Here is a 14,924-nt window from a genome sequence, read left to right on the forward strand (position 1 = left end):
TTACTTTCACAGCCATCACTACCACTGACAATCTTTTGACTGCTATTTTAACAAATAAAATCATATCACTTTGTCAACACACTGCCGATATGACCTAGACTTTGGCTCTGTTGCTTCCAAAGATATTATCGAAACTGGCAAACTGAGCCTCAGGACCTCAGAAAAGTAATTCATATTTGCTTATACCTATTTCAATCCTATCCGCAAGCCACAGCTTGTTTTGGGAGCAGCGAAAAGAGGGAGGTTTTGGGGCTTGCTTTCTAATAAAGACCAAACGTAACGTGACCCATGGGCATCTCAGAAGAGAACACAGTCTGAGTCTCTCCTCTCACCTCATCATCAAAGGAAACACAATAGGGGAGGAGGCAAACCATACAAATCTGGGTCACATCAATCCAAAGCCCATATACACTGTGACAGTCATTCCCACTGCCCTATTTCACGCTATAACCCCTATCATCCCCCACTGGAGTGAAAGAGGAGAAGGAACAGCAGCAGTAGGAATCCCTGCATCCCCCATCACAGAGAAAACATAGAATCAAGATTACCTTGTGGTGCCATCTCCCATAGGAGCAAAGAGAAGATGCCTGTTATTTATGCACTTAGCTCAAAGCTCAGCATAAAATTAAGGTTCAGGATGAATGAGAAAGCCTAAGGGCCCACAAGGAGTGGGTCCTCAGCTGGGTTATGACTGAGGAATCTGGTCAAAGTGAGAGGGTTAGGGCTGAGAAAATGATAAAGCGAAAAGGCCCACCTCTGTCTTGGCAAGCAAGTCACCCACTGAACTCAACTCCTGCACGCAGGCAAGATAAAAGCTGCAATTTGCCCCTCACAGCTGCCACTGTAAGTTGCAAATATCTTCAAACAGACATCCTAAACTACATTGCACCTGACTAGCCTCAGGTTTTTAGCATAACATCCCAAAAACATTACTCCCTCCTGCCCTCCCCTCCCCCCACTCCTCACTTTCAAAGCAGGGAGGGGGGGAAGGAAGTATATGTTCCAACAGCACTTCATAAATTTAAGAAGCACATTCCTACACACATGCTGTACCCTAACCTAGCCCCAAGCACACAGGCCACAGCTGCTAAAGGAGCTGGGGCAGGTACTCAGGGGCCCACCTTGCAAGCATCTGTATGTGAAACGCAGCACTAGATGATCCCCTGCTCTGGCTTTCGACCCACCCCAAACGGGGGCCTCTGGACCTCATGTCTAGAACAGCTGCAGTCCCACTTATTCTACTCCACTGCTGCAGGAGGCATTTTGCTTCTCCTGTGCTGCTTCACAGAAAGCTTAAGGCTGAAAGAAAGGCATCCATGCCCAGCAGGTTGAAGAAACTAATTCTTAGCAGCTCACTATTATTAAAGTTGGCTTGTAATGAAGATATAAGCACAGAACTTGGGCTATCTGCCCTTAATTGCTGCTCATAGCCCTGACTTACAGCCAATCTGTCCTCTTAAGACAAAACCTTTTAGTTAATTAGTTTTGCATCAGAACCAACTCAAAATGGAAAAAGGTGATTTATTTTCCTTTTGCTGATTTTCTTCTTAATATGAAAGTCTCATTTTATATAATACAACCACAATACACATCAAAACACACACATTCCCTGAAAATTAACTGTAGAGCTAGTCATTAACTGTAAAGCAAGCCTGCCATCTGAATTTTTTGTTTAAATTAAAAAAAGATTGAAAAATATTTTAAATGTACCTTCACAAGAAAGTTCACCAAGTGCAAGCCACTAAAGCTATCAGAATAGAAATCTAGGAGTAGAACTTGAAAGTTTGTTCCTTTCAAACTAAAAGCTAAGACGTGCCTGGGGAAGAGCTGCACAGCCTCCACAACTTGCCAGCTAAACTTCTCTTGGGTTTTTGCTCAGTTTTGAAGTATTTTTTAAGATATTCTAGGTATAATCTGAATAATGTCTATCAATGTACAGAGCACATGATAAAGGAAATATTGTTTCACCTTTGCCAATGATAGCACCACACATCCAGGAATGTCCACACTCTTCAGTCCTTCCAGTGATCACCAAGTGTAAATTTGGCATCAGAACTGGTGCTGCTTGAATCTGCCTTATTCCATCAAATTGTAGCTGAACCATGACTCTGAGCACAGGCTACTAGTACATTTTGCTCCAAAGTGCTCAGAGAAGGAGCCTTGTTTATAATATACATAATATATTTTACATTCATTTTTAACACTGAAAGAAAACTCAACTAAAAATTAATTATGAGAATAATCTATACTACTTTCTTTTAATAAAAATAAATAATTATGTGCACCAAGAAATATACTGACCATAGGAACAAAACTACAGCACATCAGCTGCCAGGTTTCCAGACATTGTGGGTGGTTTCAAGTGGTCAGATTTCAAAAAAGAAATGGCTTCCCATGCTTCCACCACTTCCTCTTATCTACATACTTTCCTTGTAGGTGTAATTAATTCTGGCAACAAATAAGCCCATATGTTTAATGCAAGGAAAAACTCCAAGATATATATATTTATATTATGATAATTTTTACACATAACCCTCAAAGAAAGAACTAACTACTCAGAAGAAAGCCAGAAAGATGAATTTAATTACATTCATTTAGGGAAGAAGAATAAATCTGGCTTATCTTCAATTATCATTCTTTTAAAATATAAAGTGTGAAAATATTTAAAATATTGAACTCAGGAAGATACCATCAGCTTCAGAAAAGTAAATGAGTTTTAAGTGTAAGGTTTTACCATAGCCAACCTATTATATGGGGTAGAATGTAACAACATACAAGTAAGAATACATTCCACATTGACACTTTTAAAGAGATTGCCTTGCACTACTCAAAATTTTTTATCAAATGTTTTTTGCAGATCATTTACATATAATATTTGATATAAAACATTCAGTAAAGTCTTAGGATACAGAGTCCAGCCTTGTGCCCTGTAGACTTATAACTAAATTTCTTATTCTTCCCATGGAAAACCATAATAATTGAAAAAGTTCTCTAAAATTGTTTTTCTAACTGAAACAAATACCTCTTACATTACTTAATATATTAAATTCTATTTAGCCTATATCATCATGAATCTCACCTTCTGCTGTAAGTTACATAGCTAAAGCAGAAGTTTTCAGAGACAAAAGTTTGCAGCCTTTAACTGCCAAAAGCCTTGTAACTTCTGAGACTGGACTAACCACTACATCATTACAAAAATGGACACTATTTGGATCTTTATTACTTCTCAGCAGAAAAATATTTTAAATAAAATATCAAATTTTAAATACCAAGCATTTCTGCCTCAGAATCCAGCACTACACAGATGAAAGGGGCAGTTTACACTCCTCTGACCCATAGCAAAACAAATCAAGACTTGCATTCAGATCATGCTTGGAAGTTTTCTCTGGTTTTATTATAAAAATACATTTCTATTTAGCTCCTTTCCCAGCTGACTGGTATTTTCTGACAAGAATCTTATTCAAAAAAAAAAAAATCCTCATCAGCTGAACAAAAATGCTTCATGAAAACATAACAGATTCAAATAGCTGGTGAGGAAACATAGACCCTAATGCTCTAGCTCCCACCAGGTTCCCCGGCAAGCCAAGGAGGGGCCCAACCTTCCTGGCCTGTAAACCCTGCATCGACTCTTGGCTCTACAGCAGGTATCTCCCCACATCAAACTGGTGTTTGGTCCAGTGAGAATGCAACCAAGGGCAGTTAGGGACTGATACCTCTAGTTTGTGAGATGCAGCGAGTATTGCAAACATGAATTGTGTGCCAAGCAGCTTGTTTCAGCAAAGGTGGCATGGGCAGCAGCAGGCATCTGTCTGGGGATGCACCAAAACCGATGCCCGTAAACTGAGAGGCGGAGAATCAGTGTGTTTGCAGCTCTGCATTGGGCAGGTTAGAAGTCAGTATCAACTGTGACTTGATTTTTGAGTGAGCAGTAAGCGACTTGGCTCACAACCGCATCAACCCTGCACTACCTGCTGAGGTACAGTCCCATTTTTTGGACCTGAGCTGATATTTCTTCTACCTTACACTGCATAAAAGCCATGATTTTGTCTGAGAGGGCCTGGCAAGCTCTGAAGCAAGAAGGTACTGGGAAGACAAGTCCTAAATTCTCCATAAACCTTTCCTTGCAAACCCTGCCACACCACTAGATATATGCATCTGTGGTTTGGGAATGCTTCTAAGTCCATGTAGGCACCCTGCACCATGGTTCCAAAAGTACATGCAGGCCAGACAGGGACACACCAGCCTTGCTAAAAGGCCAAGGGAGCAGATTAGCACCCCACTAGGATCCACGTGGAACTGCCACCACTCCAGAGCACCAGAAGATACAAAGATCCTCAAGAGATGTCCCACCTCAGACGTCAGTGTAGGCAGAGCTTATATACCACAGGTGGGAAAGCCATTGCCAACCACTAAGGCCAGAACAGCTACTTCTGAGGTTTTTGCTTATTGGTCAGTTGTTTAAGGGGCAAAAGGAGAAGAGAGATATAAGGAAGGTGAAAGAAAGTTGGGTTTTTTTTATGGTTGCGGTGTTAGCTCCTCCAGAGTTCACATTTCAAAACAAAACATGGTACTTTGCCAAGATGACCAATATTGCTGAAGAGGTTGTTTTTGAAATCATTTTAATGAAACTTATTTAAAAGCACACGTATATTTGGAATCAACACTGGCTCTTTATATTAAAGCCTTATCTCCCTTCCTCCCTTCCTGACCCACCATTAAATATAATTAACTCCCATTTTTCCTTCCAATGTTTTATGCTTTCTTGGCAAAGACCAGGCTGCAAAGCCTATCAGAAAGCAGAGGATGGAGGAAGGAAGGATGAAACACAGCAGGAGAGCTTGTGCCCAAAGCTGATGGTTTGAACACAATTTAGCTTACAGCTAACTCACAGCAGGACTTTCATGGTGTCCTTTATCACCTATGAAGCCATTTCCTCATTACTCATCATCATTACACATAGCAAGACAAAGAAAGATGTTTCTGTACAAAATGGAAAACCATTAGCATAGCATCACAAATCAGGATGCGTTCAATTAACTTTATAAAAGAAACCAATTCTTTCTTCTGGTCTCTGGGGAAAAGAAAAAACATTACATCCCACTGGAGGTGATCTGTAGCAACAACCCTGAACACTGGTCTTGATAGAGCTGCTTTCAGCGGGAAACCAAAGAATCCCATCCAGCCTGCACCTTTCAGTTCTCAGTCGTGTGTCACACACATTTCACATTTATCCTGTCACACTTTGCCCTGTTACATTTAAATATGGGGAAGCCAGTTACAAAGAATAAAAGAAATTGTGTAATACATATTTCAACTTGGCTACTTCCTAGAATCCACTGCTAATGCATTTCAGCCACAAAGCGTGCCAGAAACATTTAGCTTATTGCCTTTTTTTCAAGCCACAGACAGAAGAACAATTCTTAGTCAGAGTTGTAGGGATCTTCCATAGTATTCATTTGTACTAATGCCTGATGGAAAAATTGGTTTCACCATCGCAGACTAGAAATATGCCTCAGTAGGTAATGACAGCTAACTCAGAAATATTTCAGACAACCACACGTCAACATGACATTTCCTCTATCTGATCATGGACTCTGTACATGGCAAAGGAAAAAATAAGCTGATAACCTTTGTGGTGTCTTTCTACCAAAACCAAGCTTTTGTGCACCTGCAAGAGAGCAGCAGACAGATTGCAAAACACTACCCATCTTTATCAACTGAAGGTACGTTCTTCTCATCGAACAAAAATCTGAAAAGAGCTACCTCTGTGTAGAATGGTAGAATCTCACCAAGTCACAGGTACATGGGAAAGATAAGATGCAAGAAATCAGACTTTTTGTATTTCTACAAAATAACATTTTGAGCTTTGGAGACAAAACCAAACTTCTGAATACTGATGTCAAAGAGAATTTACCTACACATAAGTAACAACCTCACTGCAAAGCCTGGCCATTAAGCTTCATCCCTTCTTCTAATCCCCTGTATTATTCACTTCTTTCAACTGACTGCTTCTTCTCATTTGACCTGTTAACCTCACTGTTTAAGCTTTCTACTCCCAGACCACTTCTGTTGCTCTCAACTCACAGACAGGCTTTCATTAGAGCTATTCTCAGCCTGAAGGAATGTTAATTGTTGTAGAATTACACAGTAAAAATCCATGTCATAAAAAATAAATAACTGAACAACATAAACTCAACCACTAGTCCAACACATTCAGGTCCATTTCCATCACTGAAAACATGCAAAAGACAAATCAAAACAGAGGCTTTGTTTTCAGGTAGGAAAAAAGTAACACAACTGAAACAAAAATGGCACAATGCAAGCACACGAGGAAACCACAAACAGAAATCTTGGCACAGATTAAACTTCAAAAGACATAGATATGATTGTTTCAAAAAAATATGGTCCATCCTAACACAAGATGTTTATTTTTCCTTATTGTGCTATTAGGCGCTTGTCCCAGCTCCTTCTTGCATGTACAAACTATGGGAAGACGCATTAATAAAAAGAAATACAAGAAACATGTCTGGACATGACTCAATAATTAAAATGTGTCTCTATGTGAAAAGAAAGGGAAAAGTACATTTTTATAGTATGGTTCTGGTAACCTCATTCAATGGACCTTCATGAACTTCAGTTAAACACACGCGTCAGTGGCCAAGAATGCTATTCTAGTCACATGCTCATTGCACAAGTTGTGAGGACAGGCGCTACCAGGAAGAAGTCACCGAGTAGCTGAAGACAAGGCAGCAATGCCAAAAGGACTGGTGGAGTCAGCAAACAAGACAAAGAGGCTCACCACGATTTCCACAGGAAAAAACAACAAGTACCAAAGTGGTTTCTTCTGGGAGACCTAGTAGTTAGAGGCAAACCTTTTTTAAGCTCAGTGGAAAAGACACATGCATACAGCACCAGTAAATTACAGAAGCCATTACACCAACCTTCCACAGCTGAAATATTGTGGCCTCTTTACTGGGCTGATTCTTCAGCTTCTGCCTCCACCTCCTTCCACCACAAAATCCTTTCACTTAATACTAGATGAGTTCATGGCCTTACCACAGTCCAGATAGGAGGCTTTGCTCTCCAGCTCCCCTTGAGCTACAAGTAATACACCAGATTTTTAGATTGCCTTTGAGTTTGAGAAGGAAAGGAGCTCCCATCCTAGATGGCAGATCTCCTGCTGCAATCCACAAGATGGAAAAGATCAGGAGGTCCAGACCTGCAGCTCTGACCCAAGGGCAAGGCTCTTACAAAGAGAGCTGGGACCTCAGCATCAGTGAAAAAGCAGAGGGTAAAAGAACATGCCACTATCATGGCCTTTCCTATAACCTTAGAACAAACAGTGCTTCAGACAGAAATTAATGTCTTGTCAGCAGAGGCACCATTTCCCATTTTCTTTGTGTCAGAGAAGGCTTTATTTTAATATTCTCTTTTCACTGTTAAATGGGAAATCAGTATATCTGCTACACTTCAATTCTCTAAACTTCCCCTGGTTATAATCCCTGTGCAGGACACATGGCACACTGTACTCAGGAGCTGACATGTTGGTGGGTTTTGACTAAGTTAAACATTTTCCTCTTTCAGTTTCTTCCTTTGAAGTCTTAAAAGAAATACATCTATTGTCTTCTTACCACAAATATAAAAAAGTTCTACAGGTAATACATTGACTCCCAGCTATGTGTTTTCTAGCCAACTTGATGATCTATGGTCAGCAGAATATTTCCTGCCCAAATCCACTTGGAGTTATCAGTGCTAAATTCACCTTGATATTATTTTGCCCCCAGTTGATCAGCAACTGTATAAACTCTTCCTCCCCTGCCCTCCTTCCCTCGTCCCTCCCAAAAAAAGTTATTTTTACCCTGCTAATGTTTCTTCAGTCACACTGTGAGAAAATGCACAAGTATGTGTGTGTATGCAAGGCAGGTTTAAATCCCCTCCTCCCATCCTTGAGTCTTTTATTAGTGCTGTAAAGTCAGAATATCAGCCAGGATGTTTCTTTGATCACATCGCTTGCAAAAACTCAGTTGTATCCAATAACAAGCTGTCATAACTTCTCCTTTCAAAAGGATACTGGTTCACCTTTTAACTACCCTTTCCAACTCTGTCCAACCTAACCTTAGAAGTGGAAGGTAGAACAAATGGCATCTCTGTTAGGATTTTCCTTCAAACAGAAGACAGAGTGAAATGGCTGGGAACTGATGCACTGAGATGTGAAAACATTAAGTGAGATGTTCCAAGCTTCTTCCCAGGTAACTTCATAAGAGATCATTTCAGACTTGAAAGCACTGTCTTGATTAAACTACCTCCACTGAAAAAAAAAAAAAGAAGCTAATTCAATCAAATGACTGTGGAAGCCTCTTTTAAATACCACTGCTTGCAATCTCACTAAGTCTCAGGCACAGTTCCCAAAGACTTCAATAAAACCTTTGTCTGGGATAAGGAGTGCCAGATTTGGCCCACTTTAATACATTAAGTCTGTGGTAGGTGAAAAACTGAAACACAGAACAGTTGTGAAACTACCCTCATAGCCAAGGAGATAAGAGAAAACAGCACCCATCCTTCCCAGCAGTGGGAGTGTACAGGGGGTGGATGGGAAAGTTAAAGAGGAGGAGGGAGCAGGAGTTTTAGGCTAAGAAGTATTTAATATCCTCCCAGCGTGGGCTGGAAAGGATTGCAGTATGCTTGTTAAAGAAGTTGGCTGGAGTGGAAAGCTGAGAAAGCGTTCGAGGGCACATGTATGTGTGCGTATGTGAGCATGCTAAAGGCCAGGCCTATGCAAGTTCACAAAGTTTAGTCAATTCTCCTGCCAGCTCTTGGAGGCTTGAGGCAAATACAGATAACCTCAGCTTAACCCAACTCCAAGCAAACCTTCTCTTCTCACCCCCGCCCTCAATTAGCAAGCTTCAATCTAAAGTGCCTAAAAATAAACTATGAAATCACTTCAGTTACAGCTCTAGTAATGCACTTTTCCATAAACTTCTCCATATAAATGAAATACCCCAAATCTCATTTGTTAAAGAGCTGATTCCCTTAAAAAAAAAAAAAAAAAAAAAAAAAAAACAACACCCCCCCACCCCCCCCCCCACCCCAAAAAAAAAACAACAAAAAAACCTAACCACACAACAAATAAAAGGGGGGGGGGGGGGGGGGGTGTGCAGAATATGTGGCTCAATTTCCAGCAGGTCTTTAATCCGTGATCACTTGCAAGTGAGACATGCCTGACTGCATCACTGCTGCTGCTGCTGCTTTTAAGATAAGCAATGCAAAAATAGGTAGCTGGATTAGTTTTCAAAGAAGTGAGGTTTCTTGCACAGCAAAACTGAGAGCAAGTACACTTCATTCAGAATTTCAGGATCTTTTTCCTTTCCCTGTCCTCCAGCTGGGAATATCCATCCTCATGGCAGTTTCTGACATCAAGACCACCCAGATTCATCTTTGTTTCTCAGCCATCTGCCTCTGCTGCACTGAGATAAAAATCTAGACAGAGCCTTTATTATTATTTGATCCATAACTTGTCTAAACCTTCACCTGCAAAACACTGACTCACTCTATCTTTAAGTACCTGAAGAATGTAAAGGACGAGAAATTAACTCATGGGCATGGAAGCATAAACTTGCAAGTCAATAAAATTCAGAGCAACAACATAGGCTTTTAAAACAGACAAAAAGCCAAGTCCTAAAAATAAAAGCCAGAGGAAGCTTGGCTGATCTATATTCCTTTTTACCATATTGCTAGCTTATCATCAGATGATGATATCAATATTTACCTTTATTAACGCCTCATCAACCCCAAATTAATAGCATTGAATACTGAATAATCCCCTACTTGAAATCATCAATGCCCCTCCTTGGCCTGCAGCAAGGGGAGAGGGAGGGGAAAAGGAGGAGGAGAAAAAAAAAAAAAAAAGAAAAAATAACCACTAAACACAATTTTAGGCAAGAGTCTCCTAGAAAAAAAACAAGGTTTTGGCAAAGGGACAGCTCTTCCACCTCAGGGCTTAGTAAAGAAGAAAGCTGATGTAAAGCTACAATGTTGCAAAACTTTCCACATAAAAAACTGGTGGATCCCTAAAATTCAGCACTTAAAACTTACCCAGGGAGCTTTAATGCTACAGCATGCTCACTTTTCCTTCACAATTGCTGCATCAGCCACCACTGCCAAAGCTGCCTCAATGACAAATGGGGACATCCCTCCTTTGGGTGTAGCTGCATAGTCAGGGTCATAGAAGATTCCACTTAGTGTTAGGAAATTGGAAACAAAAACCATTGGCTTTCATTCTGACAGTTAGCATTCTATGTAAGGAAGACCCTTCTGCCTGAGCATATTAGCAGATCATAACTTGGTGCTTGCCACCTTGCTCAGTGGAATCCATTATTGGTGGTAATGTACAAAGCTTTTCTGCTGCAAAGGACACCAGCAGTACTGCCTCACTAAAAACAGTGTCAGACATATGAAAAGACAGAGGAACATCTTAAAAATATACATTAAAACCCAAACATAACCCTTCAGAATACAGAAAAACCTTCACCCATCAGTGTGACCCTTCACACATCAGTGTGAGATTATCATACCAGAATGAGTGTGCTACACTAGCACTTTGGAAGTGGACACTTCAACAGTTCTCTCCCAGACCTCTAATGTTGAAATTTAACACCAGACTCAATTACCATGTCTTGAGTGTTCTAATAGTCAACATGTTTAAACTTCATCATCATAAATTATAGTATCAAAAGTCTAGTGTCAATACCTTGACTGCACAAAATATTTCCATAAGGTTAATTCCAAAACTGGTTTTGCTGAATTTTCAAATACGAAATTTAGTCCTGCAACCGCTGCTTCCAATCTAAGTAAGAAGAAGCAGCACTGTCACTATCAGAGAGCAGCTGCTCCAAGCTGTGATCATCCCCATGCCTCAAGTTCAGGGAAAGCAAAGCAAAACACATTTAAGTAGGGGTGAGTCAGGAATCCTTTGGCTTTGTCCTCAGTAATAGAAATGTAATTTGCTTTTCCGTTATTCAGATTATCATGAGGGGGTCATCAGTTAAAAATCCACTGTAAATCCATGTTACACAAGGCATTTATGGTAATAAGGTAATACAATGAAGTCTAGTTTACCCACTGCTATCCACACTTAATTTATCTTACAGTAAAACATAAGTGCTTGGTATCAACACTGGGGTTTTAAGCCAATAATTAATAGAGGTTTATTAATTCTTGATGCTTTGGGGAGGGGTTGAGAGGACAAGAAAGGAGAGGCAAGGCAGCTTTCACTGTGTGTTTTCTCAATCAACACATTCCACCTCTGCTATTTAATCTTCTGCAGAAAATAGATATGGTTGAAAGTGTTTGGTATAACAGTATCTCCTCCCATAATGACAAATGCTGACTTCTTTCAACAGAAAAGGAACACAATTGTATCATAATTTTCTTAAGGAAGTGAAGTCCTCAGCTGCATTGGGTGTAACAAGGGTATTTAGCATATTCCTGCCTGCAACGAAATCAATTGCTATACGTATATAACAGGATCTACTGCAATCCTTAAGCAAGGCATTCAAGAAAAGGTGAATACTAGCTTCCCATAATACTCCCCCTTCCACTCCCCAGTAATTACATACTTGGGCACTGTCTCTTTTCTATATGCGCTGTCCTTGTATTTGTAATTATGTGTTTTGGGAGAAGAAAATACTAACATAGTCAAAATGGTTCTCTGCAATTATTCATTATCATTTGAGGAATAAAGAAATATTTTCACCTGATTAGAAAAACCTCAGTGAAATCAACTTATCTTTTTCTTAATTCTTCATTCAGTTTAAGCAAATAAGTAGGCTTCATGTGAGGTTAGCTCCAGGGTTTATTCAAGTCACATCTAACTTTAATGTTTTAACCAAGTCCATTATGCAGTGATTTTCATGGCCTTCCTCAGGAGATGAAAAAAAAAAAAAAAAAGAAAAAAAGGAAGGCAACCTCAAAAGATTTGGGAAAGGCAGACTGTGCGTTTTCACAATCCTGGGAAAAACTTGGGATTGTTCCACAGTGCAATTTAAAAAAAGCCAACACTCCCTCTAGGAGTGATGTAGGATTCCCAGCTGCCCAGACCTCGCCTCGGCAGAGAGGATAAATCCAGATGGCACCCAGATTTTCTGCTAGTTCACAGGCCCTAACTAAGCCCTAAATTGGAAAAAAATACAGCAGGCCTGCTACATACAGATTTCAGCCCTGGGCTATATGCTGCTCTAGCTGCTCCTCATACAGCCAAGGTGGTCAAAGACCGGTTACCACACAAAATCCCCAGCACATCTGTCACAAAGTATTCTGCTACAGAAGAAATGAATACTTAGACAAAGTGGGAACAGGAAAAGCAAATACACTGTAATTATAAAATCTCACTGTAAAAAGTAATATTTTCACAAGCAGCTTCAGTAAGTGGAAAGACAGGTTTGCAGGAATTTGAAATCTGTCACCTGAAGTGCTAAGAGCACAAACAAAAAAGCACTGTTCTGGAAGGGGGGGGGGGGGGGGAACCCATAAAGCAGAACCAGTTGGATTTCTTAATCCAAGCTGCCTTTACAGGGTAAAGGTAACCCAGCAGGTAAAATGATTAAGTATATTACTGGAAAGTATTTCCTCTTAATAAGCCAAAAGAATTTTCAGCAAAGAATTCTAATAATGAATATATATATGTTCAGATTTAAAGCTATATCAGTGTAAGCACCCTGCCCAAGACAAGTACCAGCTTCAGTGGAAATATTCCTTCAAAGGCACCATCTTTACCATCTGCTTGTCCAGGGCTTATCATAATTGCAACACAGTGAAAAGCCTTCTATTGCACACTGTTTCTATCCCACTTCCCACTTGTCATAAACTTTATGAAAAAAAAAAAAAAAAATTACTGTTCTGATTTTTGTTTTCTTTATTGGTTTCAACTTATTTGCAGCTCACCAAAAACACTGCAAAAAGGTCTTTTGTTACACTGCTTCAAAGACTAATTTCTCTTAGCAAAATAGAAATAGTAGTGTGGAAAATCCATAAGACACAGTAGCTTCCTTCCCAGTCTACAAATAGTGAAAACAAACAGGAAATAGAGATTAAAATAGGATGGGCAGAAAAAGACTTTTGACTCTAACAGAAAAATGAGCTTCTTTGTAAGCAATGATTTTCACAAAGTACGTCTGATTTCTACAAAAGTTTTGAGGGGGTTTGGCTTGGGTGCTCTTTTAGACATTTTAAAAACACAGTATTTTAACCAGAAACAAAAATGTTTGCATTTAGAAGTTCACGTTTTTGTCCTTCTACCAAGTAGCAGCCCATTTGTTTTTGGAGCCTAGGCTTCGCTCTAGTGTATTAGATTTTCACACATGTCATTTCCCTTACGGGGCAGGAGGGGTGGTGTAAGAATTGCAATGCTTCATCAAAGGTGCAGCCTGATCAGCTTCCTAATCTCTCCTAAGAGAGAGTGAGCTACACTCCCATGGGGCACAGCTGCAGCAAGTTACAAATTCGAGTTCGCTAACATACTTCTGAATTTAGACAATATAAACACAATACTACAAACAATGTCAAGTTAAAGACATTTGAATGCTGAATTCCCCAAGGGAACTTCCTGCAGATCAGCCAGATGCACCCTGATACAGAGGGGAACATGCAGCTGCCCTTCACTTTCTCCTTTTTCACAGAATCACAGAATCACAGAATCCCAAGGGTTGGAAGGGACCTCAAAAGATCATCTAGTCCAACCCCCCTGCAAGAGCAGGGTAACCTACAGTACATCACACAGGAACTTGTCCAGGCGGGCCTTGAATATCTCCAGTGTAGGAGACTCCACAACCCCCCTGGGCAACCTGTTCCAGTGCTCTGTCACTCTTACAGTAAAGAAGTTCTTCCTGATGTTAACGTGGAACTTCCTATGTTCCAGTTTACACCCATTGCCCCTTGTCCTATCACTGGATATCACTGAAAAAAGCCTAGCTCCATCATCCTGACACCTACCCTTCACATATTTGTAAACATTGATGAGGTCACCCCTCAGTCTCCTCTTTTGCAGACTAAAGAGACCCAGCTCCCTCAGCCTCTCCTCATAAGGGAGATGTTCCACTCCCTTAATCATCTTTGTGGCTCTGCGCTGGACTCCTTCAAGCAATTCCCTGTCCTTCTTGAACAGAGGGGCCCAGAACTGGACGCAATATTCCAGATGCGGCCTCACCAAGGCTGAGTAGAGGGGGAGGAGAACCTCTCTTGACCTACTAACCACTCCCTTTCTAATGCACCCTAAGATGCCATTTGCCTTCTTGGCCACAAGAGCACATTGCTGGCTCATGGTCATCCTCCTATCCACCAGGACCCCCAGGTCCCTTTCCCCTTCACTACTTTCCAGCAGGTCACCCCCCAACCTGTACTGGTACATGGGGTTGTTCTTCCCCAGATGCAAGACTCTACACTTGCCCTTGTTAAATTTCATCAAGTTTCTCCCCGCCCAACTCTCCAGCCTGTCCAGGTCTCGCTGAATGGCAGCACAATCCTCTGGTGTGTCAGCCACTCCTCCCAGTTTTGTGTCATCAGCAAACTTGCTGAGGGTGCACTCAGTTCCCTCATCCAGGTCATTGATGAAAATATTAAACAGCACCGGTCCCAGCACCGACCCCTGAGGAACTCCACTAGTCACAGACCTCCAGCTAGATTCTGCGCCATTGACCACAACTCTCTGCCTTCTTCCTTTCAACCAGTTCTCGATCCACCTCACTACTTGATCATCAAGCCCACACTTCCTTAGCTTATCTATGAGGATGCTGTGGGAGACAGTATCAAATGCCTTACTGAAATCCAGAAAAACTACATCTACCGCTCTACCATCATCCCTCCACCTAGTCACTTCCTCATAGAAGGCTATAAGGTTGGTCATACATGACTTCCCCCTCATAAAACCATGT

At 40.8% G+C, this 14,924-nt stretch overlaps 1 protein-coding gene across 1 annotated transcript in view; it reads right to left on the reverse strand.

Annotated features, from left to right (window-relative positions):
* The window catches only part of LOC136009037 (uncharacterized), a 258,826-nt gene that overhangs the window by 124,745 nt on the left and 119,157 nt on the right, over nt 1-14,924 (reverse strand). The gene's annotated exons all lie outside the window — the stretch shown is intronic.

Source organism: Lathamus discolor, chromosome 2 (genome assembly GCF_037157495.1).
Source record: "Lathamus discolor isolate bLatDis1 chromosome 2, bLatDis1.hap1, whole genome shotgun sequence".
Taxonomy (NCBI): domain Eukaryota; kingdom Metazoa; phylum Chordata; class Aves; order Psittaciformes; family Psittacidae; genus Lathamus; species Lathamus discolor.